Genomic DNA, 26,821 nt, shown 5'->3' with positions numbered 1-26,821 from the left:
GCGACTCTTCCTGCACGTGAGTGGGGGCGTGAATGCTTTTCACGCCCCATTTCCTCTGCCTTCCCCTCCCTGGCTGCTCTCCCTAAGGAGTATGCCTGTGAGCACCCTACCCCAGGCCAGCGACATAGATGTAGGACTACCATTTTGTTTGTGTTTACTTCAGTCCTACTTCCATGTCTATGGCCTGTCCCGGGTTTTATTTTTTTAATCTGGTCACCCTAGAGGGAGGGGTCATTTCGTCTGAGGCCACAGGTTGGCTAAGTGTCATTATCCCAAGTGATAATGACCACTCCCGAGGTCTATAAGGTGGTAATAGCAATACATGTTTCGGTGGTGAAGTTAAAATGGTAACTAAAGAACAAACCATTAGTAAATTAAATTTGGTTTTATTTTGTAGTATTTAAATTACAAGGTTTTCTTCATAAGTTAAGCATTTTAATTGCAACGTTGTGATATATTCTCCCAGAGAGAGAGTGTATATTTTAATGCAGTCAATACTAGTAGCTATTGACCCCATTCTGATTGGCCGTGCTCGTACACAAGTGTTTCAGTGATATCAATGTGCATATATACCATAATACCCCCACTTCCATTGCCAGAAAAAATATCAGAGATCCTTACCAGCATAGCAGGAGACAGAAAAGATATTAATTATTATTATGAAGTCACACCCTCCATTCAATAACAATAATTCTTGTTTAATTTGTGCTGCATCCTGAAAGGTCCAGTTTCAGAGCACATGGAATAATATATTTCTAATTACCATCATTATTGCATACATTGGTGGTCCTCAAATTAAGACCTTGGAAGGATGAAGGTATGAGTCGGCCCGGAGGAGTATCGAATTCCTGTCGGGCGGAGTTTGCTATATGAAGAGCTACCCCTCCCGTTCTACTGTTTTTCCGCAATGCCTGTGAAGTGCTTGTTCCATTTTATAGAAGATTCTAAAACATGCAGTGTTCATATGTAATTACCAATGAAGTTGCAGAGAGACGTGACCCAAAACCTGTACAATAAAAATAATCCAAAAAGGCTGAATAACCACTGCACCGCTTTGCATGGGAAAACTAGGTTTATTCCCTGTAAAAGTCTCAGACAGTCCCGTAGAACCGAACTGACCTGGAGCTTGTCACATCCAAGATGTGCATGTTATATAGCGGAAAATCACCCATTGACATATATAGGTTACAAGGTTATCCCACCACCCTCATTGGCTACCACCTATATAACATTCCCCTAAAGTCGCTTGATCGATTGGCCATTTCCCTATACACGTGGCCCACTACATCGTCACTATTGAATCCTAGTACATGATTGACTAACAGGTAGATTGATACACTAAAGAAATCGCAACCATCACGGGATGTGCAACCGTTCGACCCGGACACACTCAAAGTAAGACTGGCGAGGCCAACTCTGCTTTGATAAAATAATGGGCCTCTCATTATACCAGACGCAACAACACAAATAAGCCGCACCGCCGACCTTGGACTGAATTTACTGGCATCACCTCTGCTCCACCTATCCCAAATCAAATCATGGTATGTTCCAGACACAGCTCCTCCTTTATCTTCTTCAAACCCCAGATGCCCAGCAATGACTAGACCAGTACACCACTATTGGGCTTCAATTCCTTGGATGTATTTGCTTTAGTTATGTGTCTATTTTTAGGTCCAATGGAATGACCATTTGTGGGTTAGGGCAGTAGTGCTCTAAATCTCTGTCTAGCCTCTGTCTAGCCTGTTGGCATAATAACACCTCCTGCCCTGTCCTCATGAATTTGTCCTTCAAAGGGCGCATCCCTACCTGCCCTTCTCACATCGTACATTCCATTCACACTGCCTGCGAGCTCTGAAGCTGGATATAATTAGCATTTATCTGTGCAGCGCGGGTGCCTCTGACCGCGGTTTCTCTCTCAAAATCCAATATGCTGTCACTCTTGCCATGTCAGCCTGGCATGGTGTAAACTCACCCCCCTTGGGTGTATTCTTCCTGAGTGTATGTCATAAAATACCATCTCTCTTCTCCTGCTTAGTCAACCCAATGCTCTACATAATTCTCAGAGTCGGGCGGAGGGGAGGTCAATGTACCTGGGGGTCCAAAATCCTGCTCTACCCTCACCATTCTTGGCTTTACAACACCATCCAACTCATCAGTCAGGGTCTACACGTGTCTTGTGATGGAAGGAGCTGTACCCATTGTGATAGACACCATCATAGTCCCACTCTTCGGCACTGTCTTTGAACAGCATCTCAAAATCATCTGGCACAAGCAGATAGGAACCAATAACTATACTGCTATTTCCAACCTGGATGGGGCCCAGGAGAACATTGAATCGTACCAGTTATCAGCATTCTCCATGGCAATCCTAAAGTTGTGAAGGAGCCTTATCACATGAGTCAGGGACCCATAATCTACATCATTGGGGGATGGAGGGGGTGTACATGCAAAAAGACAAGGCACTTTTCTCGCATACGCCCTCCTCTATAGCCGTGAGAAAATCCAGAACACATCTGTTCTGGGGGGCAAGGTGGGGGGGGGTCATCAGCCTTATAGCCTGTAATTCAGTCTTAATAGAATTAAGATCCCTGCTCAGTCTGGTTTGCTAACTGAAGCAGCTCCCACCTGGTTATCTGCAGCCACTTGGCATCTGCTGCAGTTTGGATAACTGGCACCAGGAGGGAGGTGAAAAAGGTCTCGGTCTTCTTAAAAAGACAAAACTGATCTGTGATCGCCTTCAGTTTATCAGATGAGTTCTGTGACCAGTTATTGGATATTTTCTGGCGACAAGGTCTTGTTGAGCTTCAGGCATGCTTGTGGGGCGGGGGCTTAGTTGTTCCTGGGGGTGGCATGTTTATAACAGTCAGCTGGGAATCAGGCACTACCATGACCACTGAATGCAAAGTGGTCAGTGAAAAGATGGCCCTCCAAGATGGCAGGAGGTGGAGGTACATGTATTGTCCACACACCCAATACACATCTATCAATGCCACCATGCCTTTAGTCAGATCAGGGATAAATAGGGTTTTGTTTCAATGAGCGCTCATCCCTATGTGTACAGTGTACAGTGCAATTTTCTTGGAAGCAAAAGGAATAATTCACCAGTATCTGCACTTTTGCTGGCTTTTCGCTTAAGTCAATCCATGGGCCTCATTACGAGTCCAGCGGTAACCGTGCCTGAAATTCTGGCAGGTTACCGCCGGACTCGTATTACCATTCCGCCTCCGTAATTCCCGGAATTACAGGGGCATTATGACCTTGGTGAACTGGGAATTCTGGAGGCAGAATTCGGTAAATCCCCATTCCCATTGAGTCCTATAGGACTCAATGGGAATGGGGAAGTGGAAACACCGGCACCATCTCGTGATGGTGCCGGTGTTTCCACGTCCGCCTGCAGGCGGGTGGTGCCAGGTCAGCCGTGGCGGGAATGACACCTCCGCCTGCAGGACTCGAGATAACCCGGTATGGAAACAACAGTGGCGGCGTGTTTACCGCCACCGTTATTTCCATACCAGGTGACTCGTAATGAGGCCCCATGTCAGCTTTGGCATATAATCTCCCCATATTTTGCCACAGTTCTGATTGATACATGCCACTACGTCCTCTGAAAAACCCAGTAAAGCCACCCCACGCTTCCCAGCTCACTACTCCTGTCACCCATGTAACATTGGAAAACAATGCATATTCCATTTTCACAATGGGCTTGTTCTTTTTCCTTGGCACATTCTTTGTCATTTCTATCCATCATGACCATTTGGACTGTGTGACCTTGGAAAAGACTACATACTCTGCACAGGGCCAGGTGGGCTTAACATTAGGCTATAAGCAGTGGCGTTTCTTGAGGTATAAACAAATTGGGTATACCCATTGCACGAGGTATCAAAGAGCATACATAGAAGCTCTCATTTAACCTCAACCTCCCCATGTCACGCATGTGTGATTATACCTCATATTGTCCATCTCTGGTGGTGCACATTTGCCACGGTATCTAAAACCACCCTCCTATACTGATTGTACTCTAGCTCCCTGAAACTCCTCCCACAATACTTTGGGTGCCCTGTGAGCATCTTATCCTGTGCATGTAGGTATGAGAGGTATATGCATTCTTCTCCTCATCACTATTTCATGCGTGAACAAGTGGTAATCATTACTTGGCTGCGTTCTCAGACTGAACAGAGAAAGACAGAGGCATTGCAGCCAATTCCTACCTAACTTAGTATAAAGTTTACATAATCTTGTTTTCAACAGTCCATTCAATCACTCCACAAATCCATTGACCTGAGGCTGGTAAATCGAGACCTATCCCTAGTAGGGATGCAATTTCCTTAAGCAAATAGTTACAAAAGTGGGTCCCGTAATCAGACTTTAAAACGTCACAAATACCCCAGTGAGGAAAAACCTTGCATACAAGAAATGTAGCTGCTGGTTTAGCATCTAGTTGTGCACAAGGGTCAGCCACAATCCATTGGGAAAATGGGCAAACAACAACAAGATGGAAATTATTGCACCTGTTTAACATGTTCACATAGTCAATGTGGCATTCTCAGAAGGTTCAATGGGGCAATGTGCCACACAGCATCCTAAGGGTGTGTTCGGTACTATAAAGGTGGCATGTAGTACAACTCACCATACGTTCATTAACATATTCATTCAAGTTGGGTACAAACTGTCCTCCTGAACATCAGCTGCAATGTACTGCTTAGAACTATGCGCTGGGTAATGCAGTTGCTCAAGAGCAGCCATAGCAATTCCTGAGGCATTACTACTTCAACTGTAATGTTTTGGCTCCATAACAAGTCTGTTAGTGAAAGCGAGCACCCCCCTTTTAACCCACAGGTCCTTCTCATCCTGGGGTACCTGACCTTGTAATTCAATGATTTGGGTAAGCAGTACTGCTGTGTACAGTATTGCTAACTGCAGCTGTTGAATTGCTACCTCTGGGTAGGCGGTTACATCAGGTTCTCGTAAATATGCCGCTTCTTTGGCAGCCCGGTCTGCAGCTTCATTGCTGAGTGACATGGGGTCTGTATTTTGGGCCTGGGCAGGGCATTTAACCACTGCAACTAGTGTTGGGCAAGACAAGCCATAAATCCCCCTCTTTTCCATTTAGACAACCCTGAATGTACAGCGGAGGTAACATATGTGGAATAGGAGTGTATAGTTGCTAAACACCCTTGTGCCATTTCTAATACTTCAATTCATGCAATCAGTTCTGCTGCCTGTGCCAAATAATGTGTTGGTAACCTCTTTTTAACTAGAACCTCAAACTCCCCTTCTACAATTTACACCACCGCTGTACTTATATGCCCCCGTCCTGTCTCCTGATCGATCGTCTATGACCCATCAATGAAGAGGCGCTCCCCTTCTTCAAGTGCATCCTCCCTTGCTTGTATTAAATCATCCTCAGGACCTTCATAGGCAACACAATTATGCACTCCCTCCCCTGGCTGAACAGGTATTGCAATAAATGTGGCCGGATTTACTGTAGGACACCTTACAATGTCAATGGACAGGCGTGAAAGGATAACTTCATATGGTTAAATTCAATTTGGATCGCTTAAGAATTGCAAACACTTCATGCTCTACATATAATGTTACTGAGCAGTCCATGGGGAGTTGCGAAGGCCGCCACGGCCAATGCCTGTTCACAAGCTACCTTAGGGTTTGGTGCGCATTATCAAATCAATAAACAAACAAATAAACAAACAAACAAGAGAATTTACCCTGCATCACTGAATCTAATATTCCGCTGTGGTATGCCAAAGGCTTGTGCCCCATTGATGTTAACTGGGTCACCACTGCTGTCATGACCTGTCCATTGAAATGTGAAAACAAATAGAATTCTTTCTTTAAATGGGGCATTGCTAGTACTGGTGCGTGCTCATGCATTCTTTAGTTCATAGAAACATGTAATAATTTCTCCTGTCCATGTCCCCTCGCTCTTCTGTGCTTCCTTGAGACCCTGCTGCAGAGGCTTTGTGTAACTAGAATATTGCATTTTGTCCTTGTCTACTTTGGATCCTTTCTGTGCAAGCAGTGTCAGCAGAGTCACTGAATCTTCTCTACACTCGTCTTCTGTCATGCTCCACACTAGGAGATCATGTACATACTGAATGATAGTGCTGTGTACATACATGTTACCCAAGTCCATATGGAGTACGCTGTTGAAAATGCTGTGGGACTCACAGTACGCCTGTGGAAGTCTTGTGTGTTGAAATCTTTTCCGCAATATGCAAACATGTGAGGTAAGGTATTGAGAATCAGTGTGCAATGGAATGGAGAAGAACACATTTTTCAAGTCAATCACAGTGAAATATGTGGCCTCAGTGGGTATATTACAAAGGATTGTGGCCGGATTCGGTACTACTGGAAATTCAGCTTCAATTATACTATTTTATGGGTGGAGGTCTTGTATCATTCTCTAACTTGACCCTTTTGATTTTTGACTGGATATATCACTGTACTGCATGGGGACTCTGAAGGTAGTATAATACCCTGCTTCCCTAATGCCACAATTGTCTCATGTATTCCCTCACCTGCCTCTCTAGATAATGGATACTGTGGTACTCTGGCTAACACTGCACTCTGCTTCAACTTGATAGACGCTGCTCCTATACTCTTCAAGATCCCATAAAGTGCTGGGTACCTTTGCCATATCTTCCTGTACATATGCAGGCATAGATTTGGCAAGAAATATAGGATAGGGTCTGTATCTATGCTGGATCATTATTTCACACAGAATGCCTATCTCAAACATCATCTCTCCATCGTTATCAACATCTTCAAACAACTACCCATCTGATACCCCCCCTTAGAGGCTGGGCCAGGCCAATACCCAAAATTATATGCCACTCATCTCCCTCCTCATCGGTCCCTATTAACACTACCTTGTAGTCCACAATCATCAGTGCTTCCAAATCCAGAGTATTAATGGTACCCAGAGCATGGTCCTGGGGAACCACTGGCCTGAACAAAAATTCAGACCGCAGTCTCCCTGGTTTGTTTCTGATTCCAGGCACCCAACCAACAACACTGTTGCTCCATACATTAAAACATCTGGGTGCAAGGGTATCCCTCTACTAGCTTCATCGCTATACAATGGTTGTGTCACTGCCCCAACCCTAGCATAACAAATACCTGGGGTTGAACACAGTGCCCCTTCTTCTATGAAGGAAATTGTCACATTTCGCTTGTTAAGCAGGTCCCTACCTAACAAGGCCTCTGATGTGTGTGCTTAAAATAATAGTGGTGCTAGCCAGGGACAGACTGGGACAAGAAATAGGCTTGGACACCCAAGAAAAAGTGGCCCACCCCTCGCTTCATGACCCTTGACCTCTGATGACAGCACCAGAAGTGATCTCATTTGACCCCACCCGAAAGTGATATCCCAGGAAGCGATGAAACACAACCTTTCACACCTTGACAAAACAGGAAGTGGCATCAAATAGCATTGTTCCTAAGTAAACTATGAAAAGTATGGTTATGATTTCACTAATGTGATGTATATTTCATACAAGAATGGATCACCATATGTATCATCAATATCTGTGTGTATAGATCCATATTGTCAAATTACTGTGAATGCAAACAGACATCCAAGGCCAAATGATAATATGTTATTGTATAGCACTTACGCTTAAGCTCTTTTTATAGAACAAATATGCATAAAATATCACCCAACCTGGGTTGGTACTCATTTATCAACCTCAGAAGGATGAAAGGCTGAGGTGGCCTTGCCGGGATTCGAACCTGCAACCTGCAGATCACACACACATCCCAGCAGCGAGCACTCCACCCACTGAGCTATCATATCAGCTATAGTAAAATGAGCAATTATTCTGTAGTGGATACCATTAAACTGGTAACTGAGATTTAACAGCAGACCAGTTAATTTAATCTGCAGGTCTGGTGCAAAGTTGACCGCTTGTCAAGCCTGCGTGCATCAACTTTCAGGCTTCAGAGGTTGGCGAAATAGTGAAAGCAGGGCATTCACAGGACATCCCATACTCTGAGCACTCGTTACCTCATACTGTATGAGGTAACGAGTTCTCAGAGTATGCAAACACACATCCTGAAAAGCATGCCAGGGAATTGGGAAAGATAGACACATTACAACAAAGCATTCATTGTGGCACAATGAAGTCAATGGCCACTTGATGTGCTATGGTCAAATATTTCTACACTGTACAGAAGCATTTAGGCACAAGGATTTTATCAAGTGACCGAGGACACCAAGATGGAACGTGTTGTGATGATCATAACAGAGAAAAAGGCAGAAAAAAACATGCTATTACTGCAACTTGCAAAAAGCAAAATACATAGTCCGAAATTGATGCTAATTCTACTCTAAAATTGGCCGTTTATCACTAATACATATTTATCACTATTACAACAGCACAGCCACTCCAGGGGGCGGCAGCAGCCCCCTGCCCCTCATCTTTGCATGCTACAGCAGCATATGAATGATCCATGCATCATAATGTATGATGCACACATCATGCATGCAAATCAATCATCAAAGCAAGGTAACATTTGTTATCTTGCTTTGATGAATGATGCCATTGCGGGTGTTATTTCTTTTTTCAATATTTTTTATTTTTACAATTTCTTTTTTCCTTTTCCAAGCCGGCCCAGGCGTGGGCAGAAGCAGAAACTGGCCCCCAGGGACTACACATGATTTCGGCCTGGCCACGGGCTGTGTGGCCAATGGGCCAATCCAACCCTGGTGCTAGCACCTCCTGAAGCTCCTCTAATCCCCTTATTCATCATTGATAACCTAACACCTCTTAAGTAAACACCTTGATAGGAAAATCTTCTGTAAAGAGAAGCAATTAGATTGCCCCAGAGAACCCCTGCTTGTCCATTACCTTTCCTGATAAGTGGAAACACCCTTCCTTTATGCATGATTTTTTTGCACCTGCATCACCCATAAAAAATGAATGATTTGTTACCTAGCTTCACATCTACCAGGGGTTCCTCTTCCAGGTTGGCATTGATTAACCCCATGCTGCACACTGGCCAAATCAGAGCCACATGCTAGCGCACCAGAAGGCCTGATGAGACCCACCACACCCTAAACCAACCATTCCCAATGCACAGCCCAACTTCCCAACCCTCCACCTTGTCTTGCAGCCCCCCACACTCCTAAATTCCAAGGTATACATCCCTCCTCCTCACTTGTTCAACCCCCCCTTTCCCCCACCTGCTACATACTCCACATAGTTCTCTCGCCGCTCAATTGAAAGAGGCACGATGGAGAGCAGGAGTTGAAAAAATGAACCCCGGATCACACCGCACAGCGACCCAGCTAAACTAACCTTCCCACTGTACCCCACACCACCCCTTGCTAGCTACTCACAATGCACCATCTGCTCGCACATCTCCCGAACAACATAGCACCCCTGCCTCCAACTCAGGCGTCCCTTCTCTTAGCGCATCAAGAGCAGCCCTGGCCAAAACCCCAACCTCCACAGCCCCCTCACTCCCCCTCACTCTCAACCACACCCCGTGGGCCACTCAAAACTCAAGGAAAGGCCCAAACCTAGGCCACCTCAGGGCCCACCTGTTCTCCAACCCAGATCCCAAACCCTGCCACCTCACTATAGGGCCCATGCCTCCCTGCCAACACCCAACCTGGTCCTAGCCCTATTCCCCTCTTTTTCCAAACACCCCTAGTCCACCTCTACCCTCATACCCTACCCCCACACCCTCCCCCATCCACCCCTTCCCCCTACCCACATCGACCAATCCCTTCCACTAATTACCTCCCCTGGTCACCCCCTCCCCCACCCATGCCACCTCCCACTCCTCCTACAACCCGAGCACTTACAAGCACACCCCACAAACTCTCTTGCATCTTCATCAGTTCCAGGTCAGTCTCAAAAAACAAATTCCACATCTTTGACCTAATCACAGAAGAAAACCCAGATGTTCTTTCCATCACAGAGACCTGGTTTGCTTACGACTATGAGCCCATTGCACACATGGGCTTCCCACCTGGCTACAGCCTTCCTGTTTGGAACAGATTGTGAAGGGGTGGAGGACTTGCAATACTACACAAGCACCAATTCCCACTACTAGTTAAGGAAACCTCACCACATCACCTATCATCGATCGGACACTCACCAATCTTTTTCTCCGTACCATTGACCACCGCAGCCCACTCCCATGGCCACACCCAACCACTACATCTCTCCCTCTGGAACAAAGTTGTTATCACCCCAGATATAGCCAACTCCATCCTCACTGCATTCCCGGCACTCTCCCTCCAGGGAGCCCCCCGATCAAACTATTCAACCTCTGGCTCTCGAGCGCCCTCGCACCCCTGACCCCAACAAAATGACTCTCAGAGATCAGGGCCGGCATACAGATGGTACACTGCCAACCTCAAATCACTGAAAACCCTCAGCACTGTCTGGCATGGACCTGGAGAACCATCCCTACTGCCTAGAACAAAACCGCTCTAGCAACACTAACCAGAGCATATAGATTGGAAATCAGAAAAACCAAGCGAGCATTCTATGGGAACAGAATCTTAAACTCTCGCAACCCGAGCAAGGAACTGTATAAAATAATTTCTGAATTCATTTCTCCAGGCTGATCTATCCCCCCCACCCAACTCCCAATCCCCATGTGACACCTTATCAGAACACTTCCACAATGTTGCTATCGGCAGACACTCCGCCATAATCTCTAAATTGGAACACATGCCCCCTTACCCATCCACAGCCCGACCGGCGTCCAAACCCTCTTTCAATACAAACCTTCAACTCTTTCTCACCAATCTCACACCAGGGGTTTCTCTCGCTCCTAGCACAAAGCCACCCATAAGGCTCCCTTGAGGACCCCTGCCCACCCACCTCATCAAAAGTATCCTAGCCCCAACCTTTGCAGGCAATATCGCACATCAATCCACAACCACTCCCCAACATCGGGAACTTTCCCGGGAGCCTTACAAACCTCCTACATGAAACCCTCACAAACAAATCTACACTAGACCCACTCCTCCCCCAGAACTACCGGCCCATTTCCAACACCTCATGGACTGCACAGCATACTAGCAGCTCAGCCTTTTCACTGAAGACAACAGCCTCCTGGATCCTGCCAATCTGTCTTCTGCCCGCTCTAAGGAACGGAGTCCTCCCCAGTGTCCATCTGGGATGACCTAAAAAGAACAGTCGATGCAGACGGCTGCGCTGTACTCATCCTCCTTGACCTCTCTGCCACCTTCGATACCACCGACCAAACCATCCTTCTAGACAGGCTACACACATTCGGAATCATCAAAAGACACTGCCCTCTCTTGGATTTCCTCTTTCATCTCTAATCACTCATAAATCATGCTCCGTCACCCGTTCACCTCCACCTCATGACCAGTAGCATAAGGGGTCCCACAAGGAGCTTCTCTATCTCCCCTTCTGTTAAACATCTATCTAAACCCACTCCCTGCACTCATCTGCTCCCACAATCTCACCTGCTATAACTACACAAACAACACAGAGAGCATCCTTAAAACCCCAAAATCGCCAGGTTCCAACCATCCAGATCTGTCTTCATGCCTCTTAGATATTGACTACTGGATGACGAGCATCCAACTCATCCTCAATCCTGGGGAAACAGAAATCCTAGTCTGTGGGAAAACAGCACTCCTTCCCAAACTTATTCCCTGGCCTCAATCCCTAAGTCCCCCACCGGCAACCTCCACCTCAGTGAAAAACCTCAGATGCACACTGGGCACGGATTTATCCCTCTCCCAAAACATCAACTCTGTATCCAGAACCTGTTCTTTTCCATCTACGCATCCTCAGGCATGTCTTCCCGTACCTCTACTATCCACAACATTTCTCTGCCCTTATCTCCATCATCCTCTCCCACTTAGACTACAGAAACTGCCTTTACCTAGGCGCACCAGCGTTTCAGCTAAGGAAACTGCAAAGAATCCAAAACGCGGTGGCCAACCCGTTCAAAGAATCCAAAACGCGGTGGCCCACCCGTTCATTAACCTACCTCCCAGAGAACACATCAGCCCTACACAAAGAGTCCTCCATTGGCTCCCTATTGGTCAACACACTACCTTTAAAGCCATGTGCATTAATCACAGGGCCATCCACAACACCAGCCCGGAATTCCTCCAAGACAAAGACACTCGCTATCACCCCTCAAGGACACTCCGATCTGGCACAGCATCTCTCATAGTTGTCCCACATTACAACTCCACCAGACTGGGCGGATCCTCATTCTCCATCCAAGCACTGATCATCTGGAACTCCCTACCCCTGCACATCTGCAATTTTGACAAACTATTGGCATTCAGAAAGGCCCTCAAAAACGGGCTCTTCCCATCCTCCTTTTGAAACCCTCTCACACTCTATATTGTCGATAGGTGCACAGAAACACTGACCCAAAGACAAGAACACTCCTATCCACCATTATGCCAGCAGCATTCACAGTGGCCCACCGAAACACTCTCATCCTTCCCTCAAACTCCCTCACTGACAGGTGATCATACATCACCCCCGGGCCCCTCTCACACTGCTCAGACTTTCCTTCCACGGAGACCATGACTAGCGAGACCAGCCAATCGAATTCGACCAAGAAAAACGACATTGAAGCCAAACACCATCCAAGATTATGGTATGTATAACTTGCACCACATCTGTGGACACATGCCACAGGCATGGCTACCCATCCATCCATGCATGCATGCATGCACACTAGAATGCAGCTATGGCTATGCTATTTACAGTTTAGCAGCTCACATAGCCGTCCACTCTAAAGCCCCTGACGTACCGCAACACCTCTGCCATTAGTATACCATGATATCCTATGGAAAATGTGGTGTCCAGACAACCGGTCGAAAAAAAACTGGTCGACTGTAATTTGGTCAACGCAATTTGGTCGAAAACCAAATGGTCGAATTTTTTTTTATTTATATATTTGCTTTTCGGGTTTTCGTTTAGTTAAAAAATGGGTTTTTAGAGAAAAAAAGGGGGTTGGGGGGGACCCCTCCAAAAAAATAAAAAAAAAGGGTTAAAATTAAAAAAAAAAAAATTCGACCATTTGGTTTTCGATCAAATTGGTTCGACCATTTGTCTGGTCAACCAATTTTTTTCGACCAAATGTCTGGCAACCGGAAAATGTCAGTCTAGCTGGGCAAACATCGAATCTCCAGCACTAACACTCTATCCTATACCTCCAACAACACCCACCCATGAGCCTGACCTCCAGGCTGCTTACTGGAGTTTAGCCAGCCCAACTAGGTCCTAACCCTGTAAAATGCACACATGCATCTTTAATTTAACTCTTAGAACCTCCCACACATGGACTGCGGTCACCGAGGGCATTTCAACCACAAAGCACATTGAGGTTATGCAAATGGGGAAATTATGTCATTGGCAAAATGTTTGGTAGCCCTGCATTTTTTATTGGGATAGCTATCAGAAGTGGCTGATTTCCTGAGGATTCCCTGAGAGTCAGTGAGGCTTGATGGTGGTACGTCTGTACGAGCGTGCATGCTAGATCCTTTCCTCAAGCAGTGTCGAACTGGTGAGAGCAGAGCGAGGAGATGACGAAGACGGAGATCAAGTGTGCCCAGGCACTTGATACCCATGAGAAATGCTGCATGAACAGCACCTCGCGAGTTACCCGGCCCGCGACCATTGACCGGCGCTACAAGACTGTGGTTCACGGTGGTAAGGACCACTTACTTTTTCCACCTTTCTACCCCTCTCCCCTCTGCAGTGTGCAGCATCTCTTTTCACCCGCTGGCCCCCAGCCTGCCTGCACTTCCACCGAGCAGCGAGCTCGCCAACTTCTATAAGTTGTGTACACTGTCAGACGCGACCTACCAGTCAGCCGAGGCAGCCTCTGCCCGCTTTTGTTCTCTGCTTCTGCATTTCTTCTGGAACAAGTTACAGTTCACCTTCCTAAGAAGTAGACTATTTTTATTTTTTATTTTCAAACTGATTGTCTAAAGCTAAGTACTTTTGCTTTTTCCTCAATAAAACTGAGCGTATATTTACATTGAGAATCTCAAGGGTGTGTTTTACATGCCACCGGCCAAGAAAGGTCAACATTCCAGGTACAACCTGCGCAAGCATAGCAACAAACTAGCTGCAACCCCTAACCATGGCACAATTGGTAAAACTACATCAAAAAAACAAGAGCCACACACTAAAGGAGTTATAACAATTTTTTTTGCTACTAACGTGCAAGCATGGAATGTCCCCTCAAACATTGATGAATCGGAGCCTGCCACTGTAAACAATACCATCCCTCAGGATTCCACTAGCTATGGAGACATAGGGCCTCATTCCGAGTATGGTGGTAGTCATGGCGCTATTTGCGCCATGACTGCCTTCCATATCGGTACCGACTCCGGTTTGGTACAATGGGGACTTACCGGTCCATTCCCACCTTGGAGGGACCGGTAAGTCCCCATTTACCAAACCATTCCCCATTCCCATTTGAGCCCCCATAGGGCTCAATAGGAATGGGGAGGGCGCAAATAACGGGCCTGCGTATGCCAAGCCCGTTATTTGCACCCAGGTCCCTTAACGGGTCCCGTCCTTAACACCTGGTCAGACCAGGAGTTAAGGAAGGGTCCCGCTAAGGGACCTCATAGTAGGGTGGTAAGGGATTATCAGCAGCGGTCTCCTTACCGGTGCCCGTATCCCTTACCGCCCTACTCGGAATGAGGCCCACAGACAACTCACTTCTTGAATTGTGCCTATCAATGCAGAGATCAATGACTCCAGCTCTGACAAATTCTGCGGGGACAAACCCCCAAGGCTCGAACACAGGAGTCTCTCACTCCCCGAGTGAGCACACCAGTAGATTATTAGCTGTATATCACGATCCATCCATTACTGGAAGTGTCATTGAGACTAGCGAAGCCTCGCTGTCCAATTCAGCAGCTCTGGCAGAGTTGCAATCATCAATGGCCTCCTTGCAATTTGCCTTAAAAATACTTCTAAAAATGTGTGGTCGCATTTTAGAGAACACTCTAAGCACTTTGTTTAGGGGCCCAGCGAATGATATTAGTAGAGAAGAGGACGTAATAAACCCTACAATTGCAGCTTGTGGCCCCACAGAGTTTGTACCGGAATCTAAGACTCCCTCTATAGTGGCCGATAACTCAGTAGTGTTCTTCTCTCGCAAACAACGTAGACTCGCTAAAAGAGCGGCAATGAGTAAGAAGCCCTGTGAGTTGGCCTCCCCCTTGCCTCCAACTACTTCCACTAAGAAGGCCAAAAAGAAAGCCACTAGGGCAAAAAAATGCAAAGCTAACGGCCCAGGAAGACTTACTAGCTGGCTCATTCCAGACGAAAAGAATGGATCTCTCAGAGACGCAGAAGAGCTACTTGACCTGGGGCCTCTACAATCAAATAATGATCTCGAGAAGATCTCCTCGACCCTAAATAAAAACTCAATTAATAATCCTAAAATAGCCTTACTGGAGAAGGACAAAGTTAAGCCTACAACAACAAACATAGACAACCAAATCAACCACTCAGGCAAGCGAGTCTGCATTATAAAAAATCTTTACCAACAGAGCGAGTGCAGCTGGCTAAGTAGATCTAATCTCATGACCAGACTCCACTCTGTACCTCAGTTACGTGTCCTCAGATCTGAAGATTTTGAGTATATAGAACCCCTGCATGTGACAAATACCAATGTTTCAGCTATACACTGCAAGTTCCTATCCACTGCCCAAATGATGCAAAACCACAGGGATAGTTTACTAGTCGTGGACATAAAGATCGACGCAGACCCTGAAATGGTTAATCCGAGCTGGCCTACGACCAACAAGGCAGGGCCAGCAGCAAATGCCAAAGTCTCCTCCTTACCTACAGGCGAGCAAGTTCAACTTGCCCATATCCAGAGAGTTTCAGCCGACTGAATACTAAACAAGAGGATAACATGATAGCCATTGAACTGGAAGGCTCATTTGAAGATGCAACAGACAGAATACTTCTTATCACCGTATACAATCCCCCTGGCGGTAATATCAGCGCAGCCATTCAGGAGGCCCTTCATGACCTCCTCACCCAATGGTTAATGACAACTGGAAACAAATCAGTCATCATCACTGGCGATTTCAACTGCCATATGAAAGGTGCCATGGCAACAACGAGCAACCCCTTACTGAACTCTATAAGTGCAACGTCCCACGACCTGGCAGACTCCGAAGGTCTAGGCTGGACAAATTTCTTCTACACCTGGGATTTGGAACTTATCAACGGACGCTCAGCGATAACCCTGGGAAATTTACCCAGAGCAACGGTTGGGCACAAAGTACGCTCGACTACGTACTTGTTAGCCCAGACATTGCTTCCCGAGTCAAAGACATGATTATTCGCCCGAATACCAGGAGCGACCATTGCTCACTTACTTTAACATTCACATCCATAATGCGGCTCGCACTGGGGAAGCTGAGTTAACCAATGTTGATCAACACTTCGCTGCATTGTCTGTTAATGAGATTAATGGAGGATCGTTACATTTGCATCTTCTCATGCTACAGTTCCCACCAACAGGATTGTTAAAGAAGGCAAGCGAGTAAACCCTTTGATAAAAGCATACGAGATGCTAAGCGAGATCTCAGAGCAGCAATCCGCAAAGCCAAAATGTCTCACCCAACCCAGGACTTCTATAAATTAATATGCAGGACTCTTAAGAACAAATACAATGCCTGGATTAAGTCATATAGAAGAGAGGAGAAGATTGGACACTGGCAGAAAATGGTCCAAGTCATGTGCTCAAAGAACACCAGAAGCATCTGGGACTTTCTGGGGGAAGCAAGGGGCCCCGGGAAATCCCCTATGATCAACTCAATTAGTGCACAAGAGTGGAAAGATTTCCTTTTAATCCAAAGCTCTCCTGTTGACGCAGAGATGCAGAGATCAGTGACCATTACTCCTCTGGAATTCCCGTTTACCGTCTCAATGGAACCAACCAATCACAAAGATCAAAGGTCTGAAATCTTCCAGACCTCTGGGCCAAAATGGTCTGGCAAATGTCATCCTGAGAAGTAACCCAGAGTTCTGGGCCCGGCTATTAAAAATCCAGTTTGATAAAATGATGGCTACCTCCCAAATTCCTGCTTCCTGGCAAACCTCTTTCTGAATACCAATTTTCAAGAGAGGATACAGGATGGAACCCAGTAACTACAGATTACGCTCTATGCTAGACTGTACTGGAAAACTGTTCACATCGTTGCTACTAGAGAAGCTGGAAAAATGGGTTGACGAAGCGGGCATACTGAACCAGTTCCAAAGCGGCTTCAGGAAAAGCTACACAACCACTCAAAATTGTATAAACCTAGATCTTCTTCGTAATCGGGCAAGGCTAACTGGCAACCCGCCACTTTACGCCCTGTTCATTGACTTTTGAGCAGCCTTTGACCTAGTGCCAAGAGATAAACTATGGGCGAAATTGGAATTACTGGGCTGCCCTGCAGAACTCCTACACTATTTGAGGCTACTCCATCATAACACCACTTCTAGACTCAAGCTGGACTCACAGGGCAATATGATGGATTTAATCAGCGAGAACAGGGGAGTTAAGCAGGGCTGTGTTACGGCTCCCTTCCTGTATAATCTGTTTACCTATGACATCCCTACAGCGGTATCTGCAGTGCACAATTGTCCTCCTACAATCGGTACTGCACACTGCACGGGCCTCGCCTATGCAGACAACCTAATAATCCTAGATCATACATTTAGCGGGTTAAAAACGTTGGCTAATGCTTTGTGGGGAAATGCAGAGACAAATGGTCTGATTATAAATCTAGAAAAGACACAACTCATGGTATTCTCAGGAAGAAAGTTTTCTCGCCCCAGATTAATAATACAAGATCACAAAATAAAATATACTTCTGTATATAAATATTTGGGAGTGGACTTTGACACAAGAGGAGATTACACCCCTTGTATCCAATCACGTTCAACCAAAGCCACTCAGATAACAGCCCCATCCACCAATTCACCATCAAGAAATGTGGATATACCATAAAGGGAGTATGTCAACTATATACGCAGGTCCTTGCTACCATGGTCGTCTATGGCCTGGAAGCATTGCTGCTCATTGATCTAAAATGGCTCCAAGTGCTGGAGGGTACATTCTGGAGGAGGATACTGGGACTCCCCCAGTGTATACCAATGGTGATCATCAGACTTGAACTTGGACTGGTGTCCTTAATATCAATCGTGTTGAAAAGGAGAGCTGAGCTGTACCGAAAAATGAGTAAAAATCCGGTGAACCCTTTACTGGCCACCATACATCAAGAAATCCTAAAGGATCCCATTGAATAGCCTCTAAAACTGAAAATGGATCACTTCTATAATGAGATATGTTGGACTAGCAAATGGAGGGGACCTGGCGACTCAACGAAAATAGCCTTGTCTAAGCGGGTAGACATTTGGGACTGTCTGGAAAACTATGAGCACCTGGGCAAACTAAAAAAAAAAACAATTTGTACTCTATATGCTGTACTCATTTAAGAACCCACAGAATGATATGAACTTGTGACCTTCCAGCAGACTCAGACGCTTTATTCTACTTTTGAGGATAGACCATTTACCGGTTCTATCCAATAAAGGATGCCATAGTCAACTGTCCTCTACCGAAAGATACTGTTGGGTGTGTAAAAACGCAGCGATTACCGAGACAGCTAAACATCTGCTGACAGCCTGCCCTTCTTTGTCAGAATTATATCGTACTTATTATGGTAATCATGTCCACGACATAGCATTTGATGAGGAACTAATGTTTTGGTATCGCAGTGTGAACTCTTAGAGCTTAAAAATATTTATGTCAATGTACAGAATATGGCTTAGAATTGAAACCCTGCTGAGCAATTCTTTTTAGGCCAATAGTATTTTGGTCATAGCGTCATCTGGCGCCTCAGTATCTCATTTTGTCTTTTTCGCTGTCAATTTTTATTCTTAAATCCCATTTTTTATGCCACCTTTTTATTTTTATGTTTAGCTTATTTCTTTCTTTTTAGTACTGCCTGTCTCAAGTTGTTGGATAATCTCAAGAAGTGAATCAGGATTCTATAGTTATAGTTAATGATATACTTATCTAATACCTTACCTAGTTTTTTTTTCTCCTTCTCGAGAATTATATGATGATTCATTAGCGTATCTTTTGTTTGATAAGTTTGTTAAAGTTTACTTTTATTATCTCTCTTTTTAATATCTGAAAAGTTTATATATAAACTGTACCACATTATTAAGAAATTAATTAAAAATGGGGAAAGGGGGCTATACAACTGACACATTCAAAACAATACAATTGACAGGACTAGGCACATCAGGGCTATCTGTGGACTTTCCTAATCTGAATAAGTGTTTGTCCCTGGGAATAGGAAGGGGTTACAACCCACCACACTCGTTCCTGTATAGTGTGTCAGGGTGTCATTCCGCAAAGCATTTTTGTCCCATGGTTGGGATACTGACTGTTGTGTTTGCTGCTGTACATATGCTGGCATGGCATTTAGAACTGGGTGTTGCATTTGTTGTGGTAGTGACGCCTGATACTGTGGCTGTTGTCCCTGCTGGGGCACGGGAGTGGGACCTGGGCCATACAGGGTGCTCAGAGGCATCATCCCGATGGTGGGTGATATGTAAGCAGAACCGCTGGTCCACTGGGGTGGGCACAGGGATCAGAATAATATGCTAGTCTACTTCTACATCCACACACAAATGCCTTATTTTTCCACACGAACAACATAGTCCCGGTCCTCCACATCTTAGCCCCGTCCCTCCATCTTAAGCTCCTCTAAACCCCCTCTCCCTCATCGATAACCTCTGGTTAACTTTGGTACCCTTCCATCCACTCAGGTGCCATCCTCATGTCCACCTGCCCTACAGGCAGACTAGTAATCATTGCTCCTTCTATACTCAACTTTGCTCATTTCTTCTGCACTAACTTAGCTTCAGCCTTTTGTGCATTATCCTCCTCTTTCTTCTCCTCTCTTGCCGCCGCGTACAGACGGTGCACATTAATCACCTGAATCTCTGCCCACCCCTTATCCTCAATTCCCCTAACTTTGTCAAAATCCTTCTGTAGATCCTTTGGGAGTCCTTTCTTTAATATGTGAGAAAATATGGCTATTGTTCTGTCCCACGGTTCCCCTGACTAAGTCCTCCACATCTGCTGAATCGTGTTTGCATATTGTGCATGATCTTCGTCTGCTTTCACAGTGCGTGCCATGATCAAATTTATATCATTTGTTTGTCACGATCCTACTCGCCTGCCACCCAGCACTGTTACATGCGCCTCTGCCTTTCTTTCCTTCTTTTACCGCTGCAGTTTTGGGCTAATCTAATTGCATGTTCCATTCCGGCTTTTGGGTTAAACCAGCAGATGCATTCTGGGACATGTATGCTGTCTAAAAGGCAGAGGGCTGGAGGAGGTATATTAAATACATTTGTGTGCAGCAAGCTACTAAGAGCTGCAGAGGGCCTGATTGCATCCACCTGTTCCAAGCTACTGCAGGTTAGGCTGCAGAGAGCTGGAGAGCACTTGATTAGAAACCACTGCTGCAGGCTACTGAAGCCAGGGCTGGGCTTAATTGAACACAGCTGCCAAAGTCTGCAATCAGCTCCACCCTGCTGGCCTGCTGGCTGGGAGGGCCTTTCTAAGCTCACTTTGAACAGAAGCAGGTGTCAGTCAACTGCTTTCTCTGAGAGTTCATGCTGGTGCTCCTGTTACCAGTTTTTGACCTTTCCTGGAAATCCTCTTTTGGCCTTTTGATTCCTGTTGCTGTTGATGCTTGTAGCTCCCTCTCCAGTCTGCTGCAGCCTTCTGCCCTGGTTCTCTGAGCTGCCACCTGACGACTCTGCCGCACTCCGCTGCCTTACGCCCTGCTCCTCTGGGCTCCTCACCTGTACCTTCTGCCCTGCTCCTCTGGGCTCCCGCCTGACGGCTCTGCCGCATTCCATTACCTTCAGCCCTCATCCTCTGGGCTCCCGTCTGACCACTTTGCCACACTCCGCTGCCTTCTGCCCTTCTCATCTGGGCTTCCCTGCCTGGCAGCCTTGCTACACTCCTCTGCCTTCTGCCCTGTTCCTCTGGGCTCCTTGCCTTGCTTCCTGCCTGTTCCAACTTCTGATATCCTATCCTGTCCTGTACCTGGTTATTTCTTTCAGCACTGCTTTCTACTTGTATACATCGTGGTCCACTGTGGTGTCTCCACTTGAATCCGTTTTACAGTGTGACCCTGGGTTGGTCTCCGTTCAGATCAGATAAGGGAAGACTTCTGATGCCTTCACCTAGTCCGTTGTAGTTGTACCTGCCTCAGTATATGTTCTTTCAGTTTTACCCTTGCAGCGAGTACAACAGTTTCCTCGGCACGACTAAGTCATAACGTTGCTGTATGGCTGTTGTTAAGAGTAATCTGCTGGTACCTATCCCAAGGGCTTTCCTTAATCCTGAAGACCCCTTATCATATTCCAGTACACCCTTATTTCTGATCAATCCAAGTTGCCCAGCGTACTTGCTTGTCTTTGCCTTTTCTCTGTCTCTTTGTTTACAGCCTGCTCCTGCAGTTCCTGTGAATACCTTTTTCAACTAACAGCTTGGTATGTACCTTTAATCTGTTATATTCTAGCATTGTCTCCGGAATCTCCCTTAATCTACTTGCATACAGTGAGAGATGGCCTCTGCCCTGTACTCTCTGCCTAGACTTCTGACAGTGTTGCAGGGTATGCAGCCCTTAAGGCAGCCCATACTCTCACCTGACAATCACTAAAATGTGCTCCATCATGATCATCACCGCCCATTTGTAGTCCTGGTTATCCCGCTTTCCTCCAAATATTGTCTGCTTGGTCTCCTAAGAGTGCAGCAAACCAACTTTTCATATACCCTACAGCTAGTGTAATACCTGCCATCTGTTTTCCAACTGTATATATCCCCTTGCATGCTCCTGCTGTGAGCGATGGGAGTACTTTCATCAAATTGTTTCTATCCAGGTGTGGCCAGGGTAAGTATCGTGCCCTTCCGATTCCTTTAAGTAGCAATGGAAGCTATGTTCCATCTGCTTGGCTGAAAATGTTCTCTCCCCTCACTTCCCTTTTGCCACTGCCTTATGGCCTGCTCATACTCTTAGGGCCTCATTACACGGTAGGTGGTAAGGGTTTACCGGTACCGGTATTTTACCGGTACCGGTAAATCCTTACCGCCTTACTACGAGGTCCCTTTGCGGGTTGGGGAATTTAACGCCTGCTTTTTGCTGGCGTTAAAAACCAACCCGCAAAGGGACCCAGGGAGCTAATTACGGTACCGCAATTTGCGGTGCCATAATTAGCACCTTCCCCTTTCCCTTTATGCCCTATGGGGCAAAAATGGGAATGGGGAAGGGCAATTGTGGAAGGGGGAATTACCGCCCCGCCAACCTTGGAATGGGGCGGTAATTCCCCTTTCCACCAAGGCGGTGCCGGTATTTTACCGGCATGAACCATGGCGCTAATTGCGCCATGGTTCTCCGCCTACCGTGTAATGAGGCCCTTAGTCTTGGATCCCATAAACTCTCTACTCTTGGTTTCACCCTGGGTGACATCTCCTCCCCCTGTTCCTCCTCTGTTGTCCATTCCTCCTCCCCTGCTACTCCTGCATCTTCATCAGTTCTAATCGACTCATAATCTAAACTGTCACTAAACCGATCATCAGGGCAGATATCCTTTGTTTCAACATATACGTCACTAATCTCTGTGCTATCAATTTAAAATAGAATATCATCTGCTTTCCATTTGTCTGCACCTATTGGCGCTCTTTACCACTCTCACTGTTCCAACATTACTCGCGCAAGCTCGGCCTCTGTCCTTCAAAGCGCTGTCTCTAACTGTCTCTGTGCCCTGTCTCTATCTCCATAACGAATGGGTTGCATGACGCATTAACTGCTGAGGGCTGTGGGACATTTTCGTACATGGTGCGGGCTCTCTGGCATAGGGCTCTAGGGGAATTAATCAGGATTAGTGTAAACTGTGGCTGCTTGCATGAGGTGACATGCCTTCGGGGGTCGCAGGGGTGTGGGTGTTGTAGGGGCATCACAGGAAATGGGGTTAACACAAGGTGTGGGGTAACACAGGGTACTGGGATTACAGTCTCTCACCCCTTAGGTTATCAGGGACATCTTCTAAATCCTTGACCATCCTCCAAAGTTCGAGGATACCCTGCCTATTCTTCAACTTCCTCCCTTTATACTTTGCTGCCATATATGTGTACATATGACCCAACACGTCCTTTTATTCATTCCTTCTTCGGGCGAAGGTTTATACATCCCTCTTCTCGTATTCGTGACCCGTTCGCGATGGTACTTAACTATCTTTTCCCAGAAGTGCAGCATACATAAATTCAAGTGGGGTAGTGCTACTCATGGTTTCCTCTGGTTATCCACTTAATACAACTTTTCATTCCCATAAACACTGGTCCAGCAGTGCTGTTCTACCCCACCCTGTCAACACTGCCCACAATCCCCATTCCCCCTCTATTCTCACCGCACCACACCATGCAACTCCTACACCATACCTCTCTTGACACAACTCAACAACCACCACTCCAAACTACAAAAATTCCATACACACCTTAAAGTACAATTCAATAAAGCACAATGATATACACAATGGTATAGACCCTTCCTCAGCCTCCTCTTCGAGATGAGAGAATGCACTCAGGTCTGCCATTTAATGGACCTACACAACAAAATCACACTTATTTACAGAATGGTTTAGACTCTTCTTCTGCCCCCCTGCCTTGGGACAAGGGCATGTTCCTCCTTACCCTCCCTTATGCCGGGTGAAGGGATCCCGAGGTCTGCCATATAATGGACCTCTACTCTACTTGCAGTGCTGCCTTTCTTCCATAATGGAAGAGATCATGTTACATCTCTTCTCTTTTTCTTAAACTATGCTATCATGTTGTTACTTTTCCTCTCGACGGAGGAGATCACCCTGGCCACCTCTTGTATAAAAAACAATATATATTGCCATGTGGTATTTTGCAATCCACACACTCACAATCAACTGTGTTTTCTCCCGCAAACTTGCACTAACAGCTACGCATTCTCCAGAGCGGGCCCTCATCAATTGGCCTTCAGAACCTGCAAACCTCTTCAAGTCGTGCATGGGGGTCTGGTCACTGATGATGATCATTCATCATAAAAAACTCAAATATCTTGATTACTGACAAAGTTAAAACTCTAATAGTACTCCTTGAGTCCTCATTGGGGGCCGAGTCACAGGTAGCATACCTAAACAAGAACTGTAGATATTATCAGACTACTCAGGCAAATAAGACCTGTCCGTCACAAACAAAAAAACTGCACCACCAGTGCTAGAGCCGCTATCCTCTCAAGGCTAGACTATGGTAATGCCTTACTATTGGGAGCAAACAAAGGCTGTATAGCTCAATGTCAGGTCCTTCAAAATGACACAGTGAGAATTATCAAAAAGAAATCCAGGAGGGATCATGTCACTGAAGATAGGAAGTCGATCAACTGGCTAGCCATGGACAAACGTATTATCTTCAAAGCAGCTTCGATGGTTCACCACTGCATCTACGGTTGCGCTCCAGCATACCTAAAAGAGCAAATACTCCCATATGAACCAGCCTGAACTCCAATATCAAAAGATCAAGGCCTGGTAAAAACCATTTGTGGCAAGAAAACTAATGGGCTGGGACGTTCTTTTGCAGTCAGAGCGACCCTTGAGTGGAACATACTCTCAGTGTCATTGGAACCCAACTTCTGGGTATTCAAGAAAAAACTGAAAACACTCCTTTTCTCTTGAAACACCCAGGAAACTGTATGTTGCAGCCTATAATCTGAAGCCTGTCTCATGTCCTGTTAATCACTTAGTCTGTTGTCTTTATGTCAGCGCCCTGATGCCTGCAGGCTTCGGCGCGTTACAAACAAATAAAATAAAAAAAATTTAAAAAATAGAAAAGATGCATAGAAATTCGCTATAGAGGCATATATAACGTGGCAAGGATGGCCATAGTTGGAAAATGGATGCCGACTTGAGTAAATATTGAATTCAACTACCTCAGAAACAGATTAGGGTTTCAGAGTCAAGAGACGCTGGAAGATTAGCTTCATGTGCAAAACAAAGAATGGCTGCAAAGCACAAAGGGAGGTTGACGGATAAGCCATGGATGAGATCTAGTTCTCTTAGATTAAAGAAGAAGAAAACATCTGCAAGAGCCAAGTATTGGACAATTAAAACTGTATAAAGTCTATACAAGGTAGAGTGAGCAAGTCTCTAGAGGCCAACAGAAGTAATGGCCCTCAATATAATTAAATCTAAAAGCAGTAAATAAGAAGCTAAAATTGACAGCCGTGGTCTCTTCACATGTGACACAGAAGTCGATAACAAGGGCTATTCATTAAGCCTCTGATGAAGATAGTAATGTGCTTATACTCTCTTGAATGTCCTAGACCAGAGAGCAGGCTACAAGGTCAACTATAAACTGAAACTTCAGCTCATGGCCGGACTGATGAGAGATGATGGACTAATTGGGAAAGTAGGGAGTCATTTGACATGATTCAAACACCTGGGTTTCGGTTTCCTTAATTGCAGCTTAGCCGAGCAGAAAATCCAAGGTTTGGTGAGAATGCCAAACAATCAGTGGGTCTATGGGGCAACCTGCTATACAATGTTGCATAGACCAATCCACTGCCATTTTGTTCGCTATAATCACTATTGTATGTATTTAGAGGTAGTTTGAGGTGTGTCCTACGGATAAGAGAGCCAATGAAGTACTAACCCATATACATTCTATAAGTAGACATGTTCCCCTAACCAATCCCTCCCGTTAATACGTTTTATGGTTTGCCATGTAGGATAATATCATAGATGATGCATATTGTGGTATAAAACCTCTGTGTAATCAAGTTTGTGTGAGTGTGTGCAAGAATCCGTCTGATGTTTGTCAGTTGACCCTGCTTTATTAAACTTAGAATTTGGTAGTACTTTGCCATATTCTTTCAGTCTGTCTGGTTATTTGGTCTGAGATCTTTATTGGTAATTCCATCTAGCACAATAGATGCTTCAAGGTGCTAGAGCATATGTTGGAAGTGGTGTGGATGGTTAAGGTCTAGTCAACCTATGCCCAGATCCAGATCTTCAGACTTTTGGCTGCTCCCGCCATTAGCCAGAAGACTGCTGTGCTTTCAATGGAGAACAGCGCGCAAACAATACACGTGTATAAGATATGGTTGGTAGGTCCCCCTTTCACGAAATTCCTGTTCAGTCCCTGCAGGTGCTCCGTAGATGAAAGGCGAACTGCTCGGAATGAGGTAGAGTCGATGCTGAGGGACTCGAGCTGAGCCACTGGCGTAAGTTGAACATTGAAAGTGGAAAAACATAGGGGAGGGATTGTGTTGTAAAGAATATATATGTATAAAAGAACAGGATTTTGGGGGGAGTTTAAAGAAGAGAAGCAGATAACTTGATTCGCGGCTCCAATGGGACGGAAGGGTACGCACTAAAAAGACTCCAAATAGGGGTGTTAAGGATTCCTGAGGCAACGCTAACAAGAAGAGTGCATATCAAGCTCCAAAATGTAGCAAAAAGGAGATGAGCTACATTTAGTAAAGATAGTAAAGGAAGGCATACAGAGAGGAAAATGTTTTAAAGTGCACATGTGTGGGGTTATAAATATCTCAGTGTAAAGCTTTTGTTGCGTTTAAACTAGTAAATATAAAATGATATTAAAGAATTAAGGTGATTTTTAGATTTTTTAATCAAGAGATTCACGTCAATCAATTAGAAGGATAAAAATCATAGGAAACTAATAAATAAAGAAGAAACTTCAA

This window comes from Ambystoma mexicanum, chromosome 11 (genome assembly GCF_040938575.1).
Source record: "Ambystoma mexicanum isolate Mex_15411 chromosome 11, UKY_AmexF1_1, whole genome shotgun sequence".
NCBI classification, from domain to species: domain Eukaryota; kingdom Metazoa; phylum Chordata; class Amphibia; order Caudata; family Ambystomatidae; genus Ambystoma; species Ambystoma mexicanum.
This window is presented reverse-complemented; position numbering follows the sequence as displayed.